General features: G+C 41.0%; 1 protein-coding gene across 8 annotated transcripts in view; it reads left to right on the forward strand.

Annotated features, from left to right (window-relative positions):
* Positions 1–16,506, forward strand: part of KIAA1549 (UPF0606 protein KIAA1549 homolog) — a 157,660-nt gene that overhangs the window by 43,050 nt on the left and 98,104 nt on the right. Inside the window, exon 2 of one of the 8 annotated variants that reach the window (XM_046910092.1) lies at positions 1,367–1,580. The exons of the other annotated variants lie outside the window; for them this stretch is intronic. The gene's annotated coding sequence lies outside the window, so the exon portion shown is untranslated. The remainder of the gene's footprint in view (positions 1–1,366; positions 1,581–16,506) is intronic. 8 annotated transcript variants of the gene reach the window in all.

The raw sequence follows: 16,506 nt of genomic DNA on the forward strand, positions 1-16,506 counted from the left end.
ATAAATGCACATGAAGAATGTAACTTTCTTTTTATTGACACCTATGTGCAAATTACCTCATGAGACATATAATTTAAGTCCAATTTTGAGAACTTGCTTCAGAATTAGGGAACCTAAGAGCACCTGTTGGCCTCATCGCATGTGGTCCCTTGTGATCTCATGTAAGTTCCTAAATTAGTCATGTTTAATCTCAGTTTTCCCGATACTTAACATACTTCGTAAGGAAATAAAATACTCTGACTTTTGGAGAGAGGTTAGGAAAACCACGAGAATGGTAGTTCACGTTGCTTTGTCCAATACATTATACTACAATTAGGGAAGCATCGAAAAGGACATGTGTGTTCCATGCAGAGCTGGAAGGTTGTGTTGAAGTACTCAGTACTGCCTGCTCACAGCTGTCTGCAGATCCTCTTCTTAGAATCATAGAATCACCGAGGTTGGGAAAGACCCACAGGATCACCCAGTCCAGCCATCCACCCGTCACCAATGGTTCTCACTAAACCATGTCCCTCAACACAACATCCAAATGTTCCTTGAACACTGCCAGGGTTGGTGACTCCACCACCTCTCTGGGCAGCCCATTCCAGTGCCTGACCACCCTTTCAGAGAGGCAGTATTTCCTAACATCCAGCCTGAACCTTCCCTGGCACAGCTTGAAGCCATTCCCTCTAGTCCTATCACTAGTCACCCGAGAGAAGAGGCTGACCCCCAGCTCACTACAACCTCCCTTCAGGTAGTTATAGAGAGCAATAAGGTCTCCCCTGAGCCTCCTCTTCTCCAGACTGAACAATCCCAGCTCCTTCAGCCGCTCTTCATAAGGCCTGTGCTCCAGACCCCTCACCAGCTTTGTTGCCCTTCTCTGGACACACTCCAGGGCCTCAATGTCTTTCTTATAGTGACGGGCCGTTCTTGCCCCTTCTTGTTGTCCATGCTTGGAAGTTTCAGATGCAGTGGGCAGCTGGGCATGGTGGGAGGAGATAAAACCACCAAAGCATCCTGCTCTAGGAAATGTATAGGTCTTTATACGAGAATATGTTGTGTATAAACAGTTGTATGGGTTGAAGAGAAAGCTTTTTTGAAACTTCATTTACATCTGCTGTTTGGAAGAGGTTTCCTGGGGGTCCTGAAGGTTTCTGAGCAGTAAAAATAAGCAGCAATGGATGTGGGCATGATAGGACTGTTGTGGAGATCCTGAAGACGTCAACACCTGCCGTCTCATGTGCTTACTATCTTAAACTGCATTTTTCTTTACAACGCAGATTTGATTTTAAGTCACTTTAACATAAATCATCTGCCTAAATCGGACTTGTTTTTCCCTGTGGAGTGCATGTTGATACAGTGGAGTTTTTATTTTCGTGTTTCATAGACTTTCGACAAAGGAGCGATTCAAAGCCAAGCGCTGCCTGTCTGCTCTCATGGAATGCGTCAGTTACGGCAATTTCCTGTTGCATGGAGAGAAACCTTAAGTAGCTTTGCTGGATGTGACAGGAGACGTATGCAAGAAGCAAATTATTTGGTGTTTTGGAACAAGGCGTGACGTTGCACTGGAAGATTTGGCTGAGCAGGGTGTTACATAACCGGTAATTCTGTAAGGTATTCAGTGTCAGCTTTGGGCACTTACAAACACAGAGCGGTTTTCTCGTGCCGTTAACACAGCTGATTATTAGGCAGATCAGACAAGGCTCTTGGCACTGCGTTGTCCTATTCCTGCACAGTTTTGGCTCTGATGGGAACGGAAAAGCAAGGTACTGCAGTACAGGAGTGTACCCTGTTAGGTAGTACTGGGATACCAGCATCTTAATTCTTCACGACTTACCTATAGCAGCAGTGCCTTTTAATGGCAGGCTTGTCTGCTTAAATAGAGGGATGGGGTGCAGGGAAATGCCCTGAGCCTGCGGCTGGGAGCTGGTGAAGCACAGCAGTCCATTTACAAAATGAAAATGAAGAAGCAGACAGTAGAAGATGGCACAGGGATAAAAGCATCACAGTAACCTACAGTGAAGCGCTGTGTGTGCTGGGGGAGAGCTCAGGATGTGACACATCTTCTGCTGTCTCTGTTTGCTTAAATTGTAGCTAGAGAATTAAAGCTCTCACTTGTTCTTATGTGTCCAAAGATGTGCCAAACATTAACATTTTGAGGTTAGTGGAAATGTTGAGTTTGAGAGAGGATTTGTCAGGAGGTGTTTTCTGTTTTCTCTTTTCTAATAGGAAAAGCTTACTTCAGGGGTAAACAGTGTGCTATTTATTCAGGGTTTTTTTTTTTCATGGAGATCCACTGCAGTGTGACTGCTCAGAGGTAACTTTGCGGTCATCTGTTATAGATCATGTTATTTGAGAATTACTTCAGTGTGCATGGCATGAATTTCTTCAGTTAAAAGAGGGGGTAGATGCATTCCTTGTGTAACGAAACACTTGCACAGTAATTTGTACAGGTGTGTGAAAGGTGCGTGCTGTAGAAAGGAGAACTGTTGTTTAAAGAAAATTAAAGCACAGATGTTTGTTCACTCTGAACTATTTCATTTTTTAATAAAACAGTGCAAACACAAAGTGGGACGGTGCCAGCTTTGTAAAATCAAAGGCAAAGAAGGTTAAGAGTGTCCTGGGCTGCATCACGCAAAGTATCACCAGCAGAAAGTGCAGGGAGGTGGTCCTTTCCCTTTGCTTGATGCTGGTGAGGCCATGCTGCACTGGGTCCAGCACTAGACTCTCAGTACAAGAGAGATGGGCATACTGAGAAGAGGCCAGTGAAGGGGAAAAAAGGGGTTTTCAAGGCAGAGAAGCACCTCTGCTTTGAGGAGAGAGTGAGAGAGCTGGGTCTGCTCAGTCTGGAGAAGAGGAAGCTCAGGGGGATCTCATCAGCATCTGTAAGTAACAGGGAAGGGTGCAAAGGGGACAGAGCCAGGCTCCTTTTAACATTGCCCAGTGCCAGTACAGGAGGCCATCTGCACAAACTAGACCATGGGAGGTTCCATCAGAACTACTTCTGTGCTGTGTTGGTAGCAGAGCATTGGCAAAGGTTGCCCAGAGCCTGTGGGGTCTCCTCCTTGGAGATCTTCAGAAGCCACTGGGACATGGCCCTGGGCATCCTGCTGTGGGTGTTGGGCCAGGTAGTCCCAGAGGTACCGAAGTGTGTTTTGTTGTCAGTTACACTGAATCATTAGGAGAGATTTGGCATTCTGTTTGCTGCCGTTGATATAGGCTGGTTTGCATAGCAATAGGGATCAGTATGTTAGTGTAAGGACTAATATATTAGTTTAGCAAAACAAATCGATGAGTGCTAATTCTAAAACTTTCCACATCAACTTTGTGTGGTGTGTGAACAGCCTTGTTTTCTCTTAATTCTGCTTCACAAGAAGCACAGGAGTCGTAACAGACTACTACTACCTTTTGCGCCCAGCACGTGCAAGGACATCTTCGGATTGCACATATGTTGTTTTAGAAGTTGCTCATTATGGCCTAACAAGCAATGGAAATCTTCCAAATTGGGGAAGAACGGCTAAAGGTCAGCCGACAGTCTCAGTGATGAAACTGATGGTAGAAAAATGGGGATAAAGTAAGTGGACTAAATGCAACTGCATGTGCGTGGAGGGACATTGGCATATGTTAATGAGTTCTTGTAAAAGAATGGATATGTATGCCTGCATGTGTCTGTCTTACCTAAATGTAGAACCTGAACTCAGAGGGTGCACTTGCTTGTCAAGTTGCCTGGTATGTATTGTGAGAAATAAAGGATCGCTGCTTTCTTACATCACATTGGAGGTAGAGTTTCCTTCCCGGATTTCGGATGGCACCATGAAGCAAGCACTGGCTTGGAGAAGTCATGCTTTTTCAAGGATGGGAAGGAGTCATCTCTTTTCCTGTCCACTCCCACTTTTGGAAAGTTGAAATGACCTTATTTGGTCTAATATCAGATTACACTGCGTGATCTTTTCTAAAATAGGAGTGTTAGTTGGTGGTTTCACAAAGAGAAAGATTCCCAACTCTTGATGTGAGAGTACCAAAGCAGGCAAAATAAAGCCAGGAGTGGGAGTACTGAGCACGTGGTGTGCGGTGTGTGTCCTGCTGGTCCTTTAGAGCCCTGGGCTGTGGTTGCGCTGACAGTCAGACAGGAAGCTACTTAGCAAGGCAAAGTTAAGAACTTGGATTTTAGGATGTATGGCACTCCTTGTTTTTCATTGTTGTTTTTGTCATTTTTTCCTGTGAGGTGTGTGTTATAACGTCAAAGCCACTGCTTCAGTTAGGGAAGGGAGCATATTAGTTTCTGTTTTCGATTAAGTGTAAGCTATATTAATAGAGGTCCATGAACAGCATGCTGTAGTAAGGACTTAGGATCTTAACTAGCAGATCATGTCTCTGTGCCTTAGGCTACATATCTCACCATTTGTGTTCAGAGTCTTAAGCAATTCTTGTCTCTGTGGATGTACCTGTTGAGTATCTGTTCTGCATCAGTGTGTTGTCTGCCTCTAAGGAGTAATTTCTAGAATCTCTTCCTGTGAGCAAGATGGGAAAATAAAATGGTCGTGAGCCCAACCCCCTTCAAAAAAACTTCTGTAGAAGACAACTTTTGAGGACGAGGATCCATTCTGTAGACTAAGGCAATTGTTAAAGTGGCCCATAATGTTTATGAAGCCTAAGGAAAGCTTACTCCCAGATACCATGATTCACCTGTACTGTGGTTGTAGACAAGACTGTTTAGTTACATTAACGTGTAGGGAAAGATGAGGCAAATTGTCCTTTGGTTTTTTACGGAGGAGCCCTACCTTGCTACTGCTCTGCTTAATGCTTGAGAGGTTAAATGAGATATTGTTTGATATAAATATTTCAGAGGTGAGCAGGGCATTCTTACTACTTCCAGTTGAGCTACGATTCCCAGTAGTGCCTTTTACGTTCTTGTGGCTATCTAAATTTGTCAGCACAAACTCTGCCAGAGACTTCATCTAACCAGAAATCACAGTTTTGTTTCTTTTTGACATAGATGTTTATAGTAACGACACCAATGCCTCTGTAAATGAATTCAAGTTGTTTATATACACCGGAACCTCTCAAAAAATAAAAATGAGTGATGCATTTTTTCTCTCTGGATTGTATCACGTGTTCGTGATTTATGGTAACACGAAGAGCGAAGAGGAAAAATGCTGCTGTTGCGTGACTAAGGCTTGGATGGTGCATATGGCATAGCGGTTAATTTTGTAAACACTTCAAGAGTGTTTTAAAGATGTTCATCAATTTGATCTTTTTCAGCCAGCTTACTCCTCGTTAAAAATAAAAATCCTATCTTCCCCCAGAAGAATCTGCAATAACGAATTTATTGAAGTAGATTTCTAGCGTCTGTCTTAGCCTTTGTAGTTGGAGGCATTATTGCTGTTTGGATTTCTGTGTGTACTTTGGTGTATAACTTGGATAACTTCTAATTTCTTCTCTAGTGGTCTCCTTCAGATGTTGCTATCCTCAATGCGTTTATAGTGTTCTGATGTCTTCCTGTCGTTCTCCTCTCTCCTCTTACCCTGTTGCTCACCGTGAGCTGCAGCCTGGAGGTCTGAGCCTCCGAGGTCCTTGCAGTAGAAAGCCTCTGAGTTGGAAAGTGCAGATGTCACAGGAGGGTGACATGAAGTAAAAATGTTGCAGCACAGCCACAGATGTGGTCTCAATTGGTCCTTAATTACAGCAGGCACTTTACTGTGGCAGTACTCGCAAGGGCTTTTGAATGTATGCTTTACTGTATCTGCCAAGGATGGTGACAGTCTGGGGGAGCACTTTCTCTGTCCCCCACACCATGAGTTCAGCAGCAGCTCTTCAGAGAGCTTGGATCGCTCTGGATGATCAATGGGCAGCCTGATGTCTTCCGAACAAGTTGTATTCAAGATGAAGCAGTACCTTTTAGCAGTGAATCAAGTACCAGTTATTAAAGCTCACTTAAGGGAGCCTAATGGCTGAACTGGTAGCTGTGTTCTGCGTGTAAGCCATTTGTTATCAAGGTAAAGGGCAGGTATGAGGAAAGGCTTTATCCACTCTTGAAGGAAGATTTTTGTTTCTCTGAGGTATGACCACAGTGCTTCGAGACAACGAACGGATAATGGACTGAAGCCCATTGGGTGGTGTCAGTGCTTCTTAAGCAAGTCTGAACAGGTAAAACACCTGATCTTCCAGGCTAGTTTTTCTTATTGTTCTTTCCGTCTTTCCTTGAATGCTTTTCTATTCCAGCCTTCTCTTATATCTGCAGTTCCCAGCGTGGTGGCCATGGAGAGTGCCTGAAAGATTTTTTTACATCTTAGTAGACCTATTTACTTCATAATGTCTTTAGCCTTCTTCATTTCAAGAGCTGGGGAGAGCTCTCATGACTTTTGAAACTGCTCCAGCTGGAGTGTAGCACAATAAACACAGGTAGCTTTGGTATGACTGAAGGTAAATATGAGTCAGGTAAATACCTTTTCTTTAATTACACTCTGTTAGATCAGACATCTTAACCAACTTCTTATCTTAAACACAATAATATTTCCTAATGTCCTATACCAGGTACTCAGTTTTTATATTTTCACTAAACAGTAGTTGGGAAAAATTGCATGTTATCCATAATAATCTTATTTGAGCAGGGGATATTCAATGTAGCAGAATGCTGTTACAGATATGGATACACAGAGATGGATCTCTCAAAAGCTCATTTAGGTTATGTGTCTCCGTAGCTTCCTTTAATACAAATAAGAAATACTTCTGTATGCACTGAATCTAAGGCAGCCTTGTGCTAAAATCATCTGCTTTGACTGGCAGTCACTTGGCTAATTTTGTAAATAGCCTTGGCACTGCTGTTTTTCGTTTGTTAGAGTCCTTTGGTCTTCTAATTAAGTATTTCACCTCTGCCATCTCCTTGCTGCTACACATTTATTTTGGGGTTTGCTTACTGTTCTTTCAAAGTGCACGAGCTCTTCCTTTAAATGGTGAGGGAGGATAGAGGATAACTTTACGTAATGGTTTAATGCGTTTAAGGCCTGTTAGTGCATCACAAGGGCATGTTTTATATGTGATATCAATTTTTTCATCTTTTTGGTCCCACAATACAAAATACGGTATTTAGTCAGTTGGTAAGTGCTTAGGGAGTTTGTTCAAGCGTTTCTGCAAGTATAGCAGTGCTTATGGAGGTGTCTGAAGTTGGCTTCAGTTCTCTTTCTTCAGAACACCTTATTCTTGATAAAGGAAGAGCCACTTCTCTGAGAAGTCACAAAGCAGTTATGTGAGCAGCCTAATAACAGAGATTTTAACTAATAAGGAGTTAATTATAAATGTAGGGAACATAAGGATAACTTCCTTGTACCGTATTTCCTTGACTGTTTCATAACCTTCAGGAAAGGCCATTTACTTTGAGTACTGCAAATATGGTCTGTGCCAGCAGTGTTTTGAGAAATGGCTGGCCTGATGTCAGCACCATTATCCTGTCATTATTCTGACAATAAAGAAATGCAGATGTGCCCCAGCTAATACTCTCTGAAACAGTGAGGAATTAAGAGTGATCAAAGTACGTCTGGTAGGATTTTGGCGCAGTGCTATCTCAGGGGAATCCGGAGAGGGTGTGTGGTTGGTTCAGCTCCCTTTTACATCAGCCCATTGTATTCTCAACAATGCTGGCACATCCACATTGATAGTGGAGTTGGAGCTGGTGGCAGAAATGGATGTTTTCAGGTACAAAATTGATAATTTTATGAAAGCAGTGTTTTATAATATGAGAGTCTTTCCTCTGGAATGCCTGCTTTTGAAGGGCTGTGTGCTTGTTACTACTTCTCAAAGGCTGCAGTGTTATAATACATGGGAAACAGGGAACAGTGCTGGGGGCTTAGACACTTCTGCAGTAACCTTTGTTGACTCTTCTGAGAGTTTGGTAGACTTCAGCAATACAAATCTGAGGCTTTTCAGCCTTTTACAGGGGCACCAGCGGGGCTACAGTGGAGCAAAGAAGAAACAGAGGAAAAGTGATGTATTTGTGTGGGGAAAATAGAATTACAAACCCTGAAAAATGCTGAAATTGAAAAGCTTTCTGATTTTTACAGGTTGGTGTTCTCCTACAGAAAAATACTCCTTTGGAATTTTTCATATCTAACTTAGGTTTGGAGTGGAAGCTACTTAATCCTTCCTTAATGGTTAGGAAGTCTCTCTGTTAGACAATATTTCATAACAACTTCTATTGGTACAAATTTTTAACTTTCTCAAAAGTTATCCAATGAGTGCTGAGTAACTTTCTCTTTGCTGCAGGAGTCCTTCCCTTGCTCTTTTGTTGTGTTTGAACCTACAGTGTGTAAAGAACCAATGGCATACATCCAGTTCTGAGAAATACTGTGAGGAATACTCCTAGGGGAAGCAGTAAAGAAAATCTCATCCATTTTCAGTCTCTAAGAGTTTTCAGATCAGACTATCTCAAATTTCTGCAATTGTTTTCTCTCCAATCTCTATAATGGTTTATTCTACTTCCAGTTTGTTACGCAGATGATGTTGGTTAATCTTCTGTAGACCAGGGGTAGACCCCAGCCACACTACCTGCTGATTCTGAAATCTTGGGTCTTTCATTGCCTGTAGATTTGTGGATGGCATAATAGAGTCAACAGTGGACAGCTTGTTTGGGCAGCGTTATTCTAAGTAATAAGTTAATGTGCTGTGAATAGGTTTTGTCCTGTCTTGCAGGTAGAATTCTAACAGACACTGAGGTGTTCAAGACATCCAGGGGATAATTTTGAGCTTTGGCTGGCTGACTGTGAAACTCTGGAAGATCTGGGAGAGAATCAGAATAGATGTAGACCAGTAGCATTTTCCTTTAGCAAAAGTAAGTTATGTAAAGTAGGTCTGATGCTGCAGGCTAAATACAGGCAAAAATGGTACGTTCTCCGAAAGGATGTAATACTTGATACTGGCAAGCTTCTTGACTTAAGTTAGGAAAACATTAAGTACTGCTCAAAAAGCACCTGTCATCTTAGTATCTGTTAGCTTATTTTACATTCAGAAATTTGGGGGGAAAAATTATAGTTAATTCTTAATAGCAGTCTGTCTTGGCTAGTATGCCTTACCAGGCACGAGGCACCTGAAAGTGATTTTGCAGACGTTATTTGCAGATCAATCCATGTGCCCCTTGTATATATCCATTGTTTTAATCAATAGTCACATCTTCCCGAAATATCTCCTTAGCTGAGAATATTGAATAAATAATAACGGTGTTGGAAGAAGACACTTGAAATGCTAGGAAAAGAGTAAAACTCCCCAGAAACCACTTTTGATAAGACAGAAAATAGATTTTGCAGTCTAGGGCTTTTTATTATCATAATTGTTATTCCATTAGTGTTTCAGATGAGAGAAGACTATTCTGCCTGTAGAAAAGTGAGAGAATACACTTTTTAGTACCTGTGTACAAACTTTTGAACATAAAGTGATTGTTTTACGTAGTGCTTCCTTGGTTTTTAAATGGAGTGGGAAGGATATCTGCTTTGTTTACCTGTTGCTGCTAAATGGGACCAGCTATATTAGTTATCTTAACTGTTTTCTAGGGCTTTGAATCAGCACTGCGAGACCTCGTTTATTACTTGTTCCCTGTAATTTTCCAGTTTCTAGCTGCAGGTGTTGATTATTCAACTGTGCGTGTGGCTTCAGACTTCTTTCCTAAAGGTTCTTTGTAGGGCTCTTCTGCATCTCATTTCATTCAGGTTCCTTTAGAAGGTCCACTTCTGCCATGATTGACTTTTTGGAGGGAAATCAGATGGCAGAAGAGAATGCTATAGAAAATAGCATAGAATGCTTCTCCTGTCTATTCTGATAGATCCTGAAGTGTGCCAAACCTGCATAGACACCATTTCTTGCTTGTTGCTTTTACTACTGTCTTCCTGTTACGGCTATTTACTTTTATTTTTTCTTTTCTGAAAGAGGAATTCGGCAGTGTAACTGTGTTTAAAATGTATTTGTTCTCCTGGTAAAGTCCAGGATGACTCTGCACCAAACAAGTTTGGACATGTAAGGTTTGCAAGTTCATACAAGTGGCTACACGGCTGCTTTCAGGACCATCAATTCTGTTGGCCCAGCCTTACCTCTGAACTAATATAGGCCTGCTATACTCAAAAGGAGATGAATGCAGTCTGGCTGTTTCCTTTTTTTTCCTTACCTGTTCTTCTGCCATAGCAACTTAAGTAAGCTATGCATGGACAGAAGTGCTGACAGACAGAAGGAAAACCCATCATTAATTCAAGAGTAATGCGCAATCTGTCTGCCATAATATTTACCATTAGGATAACACATAGGTTCCTAAAGGTATTTTTTTTATTGTGCTGTTTCTTACAGGCACAAATACAAAGAATAGATTCATTCAACTAGGCCAGAGGTGAGTATTTTTGTATCCCCTTTGAGTGCTGTTTACCTCATTCTTTAATGCTGTGTCAATGTGGAGGTGATTCAATCAAGCATTGTTTCCACTGACTCTTAAATCCAGCCCATCAGAGCAGTGAGAAAGGCAGAAATAATAAGCACTCCATTCACAGAGGCTGCCTGAAGTCTCTGTGGTTTGAGCTGGGCTGCAGGAGGCGGGATGGATGGCTCTTGTGGCAACTGAGCAGCATTGTGCTTGTCTTTTGTCTGACAGTTCATTTGCATTGGGAGCTAAGTGCTTGGAGATGCGTTTCACATACGCAGGCAAAAAATAAATGTAAAACAGCAATCTGAAAAGCTTGGAGGGAAAGAGGATTACTTCATAGATGGCTTCCCAATACTTGTGGCCTATTTATCTTTTATTATTAATTTTGCCATTTAGCATGATCCAGTATGTGTTTATGCCATAATGAATACTTTAAGAAAGGTTTAAAAACATCTTCAGTGATCCTTCAGAAAACTGGAAAGGCTTAATGCACAGCAGTCATCTTTGCCCCCATTCTGAAATAGACACAACATGGAGAGCGAGCATTTCCCACTTCAAACAGGTCATGGTACAGCTCTGAGGAGAAAAGGCTAATCATTCCACGCTTCCAGAACTTTACCTGGTTGCAAATTGTCAGAATTTTCTTCATTTCCACCAGATCACACCTCAGGAACGATGCCTTCCCTTAGTTATTGAAGTAAGTAGGTGAAATGTGGAGGGGGCTGGCATTTGGGCAATTAATGTTGTTGCGTCATTTTTAATTCATTGTTCTGATTGGAAGGGTATCTTATTGGGCTTTTAGCATTAGCAAAGAAGCTAAACTTCTTTGAAACCTGTTATATTTGGTTAACTAGGGAAATCTTAAAATCTTACTCATGTTTTTCATTGCCCGAGTAAATTTCTGGATGTCGTGGTAGATAGAATCACAGAATCATTAAGGTTGGAAAAGACCACTGAGGTCATTCAGTCCAGCCACCAACCCATCGCTATCCATGTCTCTCAGTGCCACATCCACACGGTTCTTCAACACCTCCAGGGACAGTGATTTCACCACCTCCCTGGGCAGTCTGTGCCACTGCAGCACCCTCCTTCTGAGAAGAAACATTTCCTGCTGACCAACCTGAACCTCCCCTGGTGCATCTTAAAGCCATTCCCTCTTGCGCTAAAATGATGAGTCAAATCACTTTTTGCTTTTGGCGCATATCTGTTTTATAAATGCAGTTACTGAGAATCTTATTTCTTTTAATCTTCCATGAATGAGCTCATTCTGCTTTCTAGTTGCAAGACAGAAAGTTCAAGCTTGTCCATCTGAACTTTAAACGACTGGCCTATTTTTTCTGTTTTCAGTGGGTGGCAGGGCCACATACAGAAGAAAACAAATCAGGTCACCTATATTTCAGCACTGTGTATAAGCGTATTCTGTTGTAATTCCTTGCTCATAAATCAAGCGAAAACACCATAAAGAAGTATCAGCTAGTGACATTTCCTCAATTCAAGACATTTGCAAGATGAGTTCTCTAAAGTGTAAAGGTCATTCTTATTTAAAATTGGCAAAATTTAATTATCAAGGAAGAAAATCTTGTAATTAAGTTATATTTATGTAGATGGTTCAACTTTTATCATTCTAGCTGTCTATATATTTCTCTCTGTATAGAGTAAAATTTTCGTAAACCCAAGCATCAATTTTCTATCCACTTGAGGACTTCCGCCCTTTAAAACACTTTTTAATACTCTGTCTATTTTAGAAGTAACCTTAATAATTATAAAGAGTAGGTTCTGGAAGTTATCACAGGGGCTTGTTTTTTTTTTTTTCTTTTCCTTTTTTTCTTTTTACACTTTCTTATCTCCTCGTTGGTGCTGAGTTGGAATTGTAACTTTCCAGAATGGCTTTTGCTGTTCGTTCCTCTCCTGTCATATTCTTACCCTCATCAATCCCAAAATTGCTTTCTGTGTAGAAGACTTCAGACAATAAAATTTATTTCTAAATCAGCAAAAGGGAATAAATTCTTAACTGTTGTTTACTAGAAGTTGCACTACATCTGTTAGCAGTTGAATAAGACTGGAAATGGGTCATTTAGAACTTGTGCTGTGGAGGCATTCAAGGCCAGGCTGGATGTGGCTCTGGGCAGCCTGGTCTGGTGGTTGGTGACCCTGCACTCAGCAGGAGGGTTGAAAGTACATGATCATTGTGGTGCTTTTCAACCCAGGCCATTCTATGATTCTATGAAGCGTTCTGTGCTCCTTCCCCCACTGTGCAGCCCCCTCGTTCTTGTGCAGAAGTCAGAAATTGTGTTTCTGTTGCACTGACTCCCATCGCCTTCCTCAGAAACTGCTTCAGAATCCAAGTTAGTAAATTTGATTTGATTCTCTTACATGTCAATGTGAATTCCTCCCTCTAATTTCTGTTAAAAGGTAGTGGTTGGAACGTGAAATTAATTTGCTAAGTAAAGAGGTAGGATAACAGCTAAGGAAACAGGCTGTCTTGTGAAATATAGCCATTATTTTTCAGTATGATGAGTCTTTCAGTACTTTTGTAAGCTATTATTTTTGCCTTTGCTGAAAGTTCTGGGTTGAAAACAAATGCTACCAAAAGTTGGATTGAAGAAAAAATAAGTTCGCATGCAGAGAATAATTTGGTGTAACCCACTCTCAGACACCGTTGTCTATGCTACTCTGGGTTTTTAAACTGTGTCCTCAGCAGTAAGTAACCAGCAAGATATGTAGCATTGTCATTTTAATAATCAGTGGTAGTGCAGTCCTGTTTTGTGAGTGCTTCTGAAAAGCAGCTCCAGTTTGAACAGTTGTGTTTGGAGGGACATGAATTACTCAATTTGCATGCAGCTGTCTTTTTCTTTTGGTACCCTTGTGTCACCGTGGGCAGGGACTAAGGGCAAAGGAGCTCCTGACTGCCCACGGCATCCTCAAAACACAGCGTGCTCTGAAGGACGGTGTTGTGTAAACTGATGCTGTAACTGTAGATCCCTGATAAGCAGGCAGGCTGTACTTTGTGAATAGGGGGCAAAGCGATGAGCACACAATACACCTTTATCCAGGCCCAGCTGCAGTTCAGCTCTGTGGTCTGAGATCTTTGTAGAAGCAGGCAGAGGTGTTGGGAGGAGGGGGCTGTGTCCCATTCCAGACTCGATAAGTTCACCCTGCCTTCAGACAGTGTGGGTTGGATCTCTGTCTAGCTTTAGCTGAATTGCAAACTTGCATCAATAAAATATTAATGACTTGCAGCCCAGTCTAAATTAAATATTTAAACTTCTCCATTGTGCCTCAACTATATTGTTGGAAGAACTCCACGCTGTTTAAAATTAGTCATTCGTATTGGGCAGGAGCTTTCAGGAATTGCTCCATTTTTATGTTAAGTAGCTTAATTCCCTTATAGGTCTGCGAATTAAAAGCCTTACTGAAGTAGATATTCAGTAATTCTGTAACATGCATCAAAGTTGAGTCCAACTACGCTTTTGCTAAAAGAAATAATCCTTCACAGTGTCAGCTGGAAGATATTTGACAGCCTTAGTTTCAAAATCTTGAGCCATGCTTGGTAATGTAATTAGTGCAACCAAGTCTGAAAGATGTTATTTTGGGGGGAGAGAATACTGAATTTATGTGTAGGAGAAAGATGGGAGTGTTTAAATTTCCTTTCGTGGTTACAGAAGGAAGAATTGGTAAGAACAAAGTATTTTCATACTTAAAACCATTTTTCTTGGTTTAATCTGCTAATAGCAAGAAAAGAGAGTTTGTGTGTCCTTCTGAAGGCACAAGTTAAAGTCCTTCTTAGTTTAAGGTCAGTTACTAGTTTTGTGGGCTTAGTGAATCAGCTAGCTAGTTGAATTTAGCGATGCGCAGATACTCTATGTAATATTCCTCAAAGCTGCACAGCTGTAAAGATAAGAGAGCTTCTATTTGTAGTGTTCCCAAACTAGTGATACTGCTACCCACCATTTGCTTTGTGACACAGAGGGAGATTGCCTGCATTTTCTGTTTCAGACTAAAGTTATCCAGTGAATTTCTTAGTGTATGGACACCGTAATAGTAGAGTTATTTTAAGAATAAGCTTGGAAGACTATGGGAGTATTTTGGTTTTGAGGTGTACGACTGATAGCCCATTGAATTTGGTGCATGTTTAATGTACTTTGTTTCTGGCAGAAAGCACTTGGCAGCATGTAGGAAGAAGCTCTTACCAACACAAATGATTTTTCCCTAAGTAAAAAGTAAGCGTTCTTTAGGTTGGAAGGGTTTAGGGAGAATTGTTTGGATGCAAAATATGCCTTGACGTATTTCATAATCAGGTTCATTTAGGAAAGAGGTAAGTTCAGTAACTATTAAAACACTAGCATCAGGTTACTAAACGCTTGCCTTTGTTTCTGACCTTTGCTTTGGTTTCCATAGTTATGCATATTTATTGTTGCAGTTCCATATGGGGCAGCTGTAAACTGCAGTGTATAAGAACATCTGGTTATGCAAACTCTTGTTGATTAAGGGGAAGGAATGGAATGGCATTTAGTGTACTAAAAGGCCGCCTTCTTAAACAAAAGCCTTACATGTGGAGTTCAAATATAGCATGAGTTTTGTGTCGTTCTTCTATCTTGAGACGCTTTCTGAAATAACATATGCTGTTCATACAGTTTGCTTTCCAAGACACTTCACTACCTAAGAATCAAGAATCAAAATGCTCATTTCTTTATCCTCAGTTCTAAGCCTTTAGTTCTTTCACAGGGTAGCAAGTGGCGAATGCCAAGCTGGTGAGCCTCTTAACATGCAAGTGCTGGGAACTGTGAATTAAACCAGTTTGGTGAAAGCACAGCTCTCTGCACTTTACGGGGTATCAAAGTACTGCTGTGCAATCACGAAACAATCATGTAGGTAGAGAAAAGCAGACAAATTTTGCCTTGATTAGCTCCTAGAGAGAATCATTTACGCTCTAGGCAGTGATTACTGCGTCTTCTGGAAGCTCAGTGCCACCATCTCTGCGCTAACTTGATCGTTTTGAGCTGAGGACTATTGGAGATTTCACAAAGTGGTAACAAGCCATGTGTATGTGTGTTCAGATGTCTGTCTTTCCAACTGAACAACTGTAAGAGCCGTAAGTTTGAAATAGGTTAACAGTTACAGGGAAAACTGCATCTGATATATTCATTAGGAGAATGTAAATGCTTAAGAGTTATGTAATGCTCTGAGTATGCTGTACTGTCATAAGCAAGAGTGGTTATTTTTTATTTTGGTCTGTTGCAAGAATTTTCTGGAAGCTCTTTTATCAGCTTGAAGTTAAGATAGTAAAAGTCCTCTTAATGCATAAAAATAATACCTACCTTTGTTATAAAGCTAGCAAGCTATTGCAACTGATGAAGTGCTACATCATTGAATATTTAGATGGATGTAGGTGAATGAATCTCAGCTGTGGCTACCTTGGATTTAAAATGTCCTGTTCTTGCTCATGTGAAAGAGTGAAGATGAAATGGGGGGGTGGAGGGGGGATGGTGAATGGATCTCAGTATTGAAGACTACAGAAAACAGTTCTCTCTCTCTCTCTCTTATTTTTGTCTGAACTATACCGAGGTGGGAGACTGTAAAGGAATAACATACAGTAGTTTTTGAGCAGTCTCAGGAATTATGTCTTGGTGTATCACCAGCACAGCTGTTCCATTGCAATAGTGTGTCATGATTACATTTTGCAGAAAGCAGAAAAAAAAAAAGCAAAGAATTAGATTAAGCAATCCTTGTATCTCCCAAGGGTTTAACGCATTGCTGTGTAGCTTTAAAAAAATAATAGTAAAATGTTGTTCAATATTTACTTTGTGGTTTTAATGAATCAGAGAAGTGTGGGGACGCAGAATAAAACATTCATAATTTACAGAGCATTAAACATAGAATGTACTGATGTTAATCCAGTGTTACAGCACCCTGTCTAGCTCATCTGTCTTCAGAAAGATATCTCAGTCCTCCTGGGGTACTTGCAAGAAACTGAGGGGAAAAGTCCATGTTATTTTTTTATGGCCGTTATGTAGCTGTGTCTTGTTTTCATGGTGCAGTGCCATGTGGTTGTATTGGGAACAAAAGGGCGTCAAGGATGAGTATTTGTAGGATCTGTGCTTTAGGGAAGACAATCTAACACTGGCTTAAGTCAT

This window comes from Gallus gallus, chromosome 1, assembly GCF_016699485.2.
Source record: "Gallus gallus isolate bGalGal1 chromosome 1, bGalGal1.mat.broiler.GRCg7b, whole genome shotgun sequence".
Classification (NCBI taxonomy): Eukaryota; Metazoa; Chordata; class Aves; order Galliformes; family Phasianidae; genus Gallus; species Gallus gallus.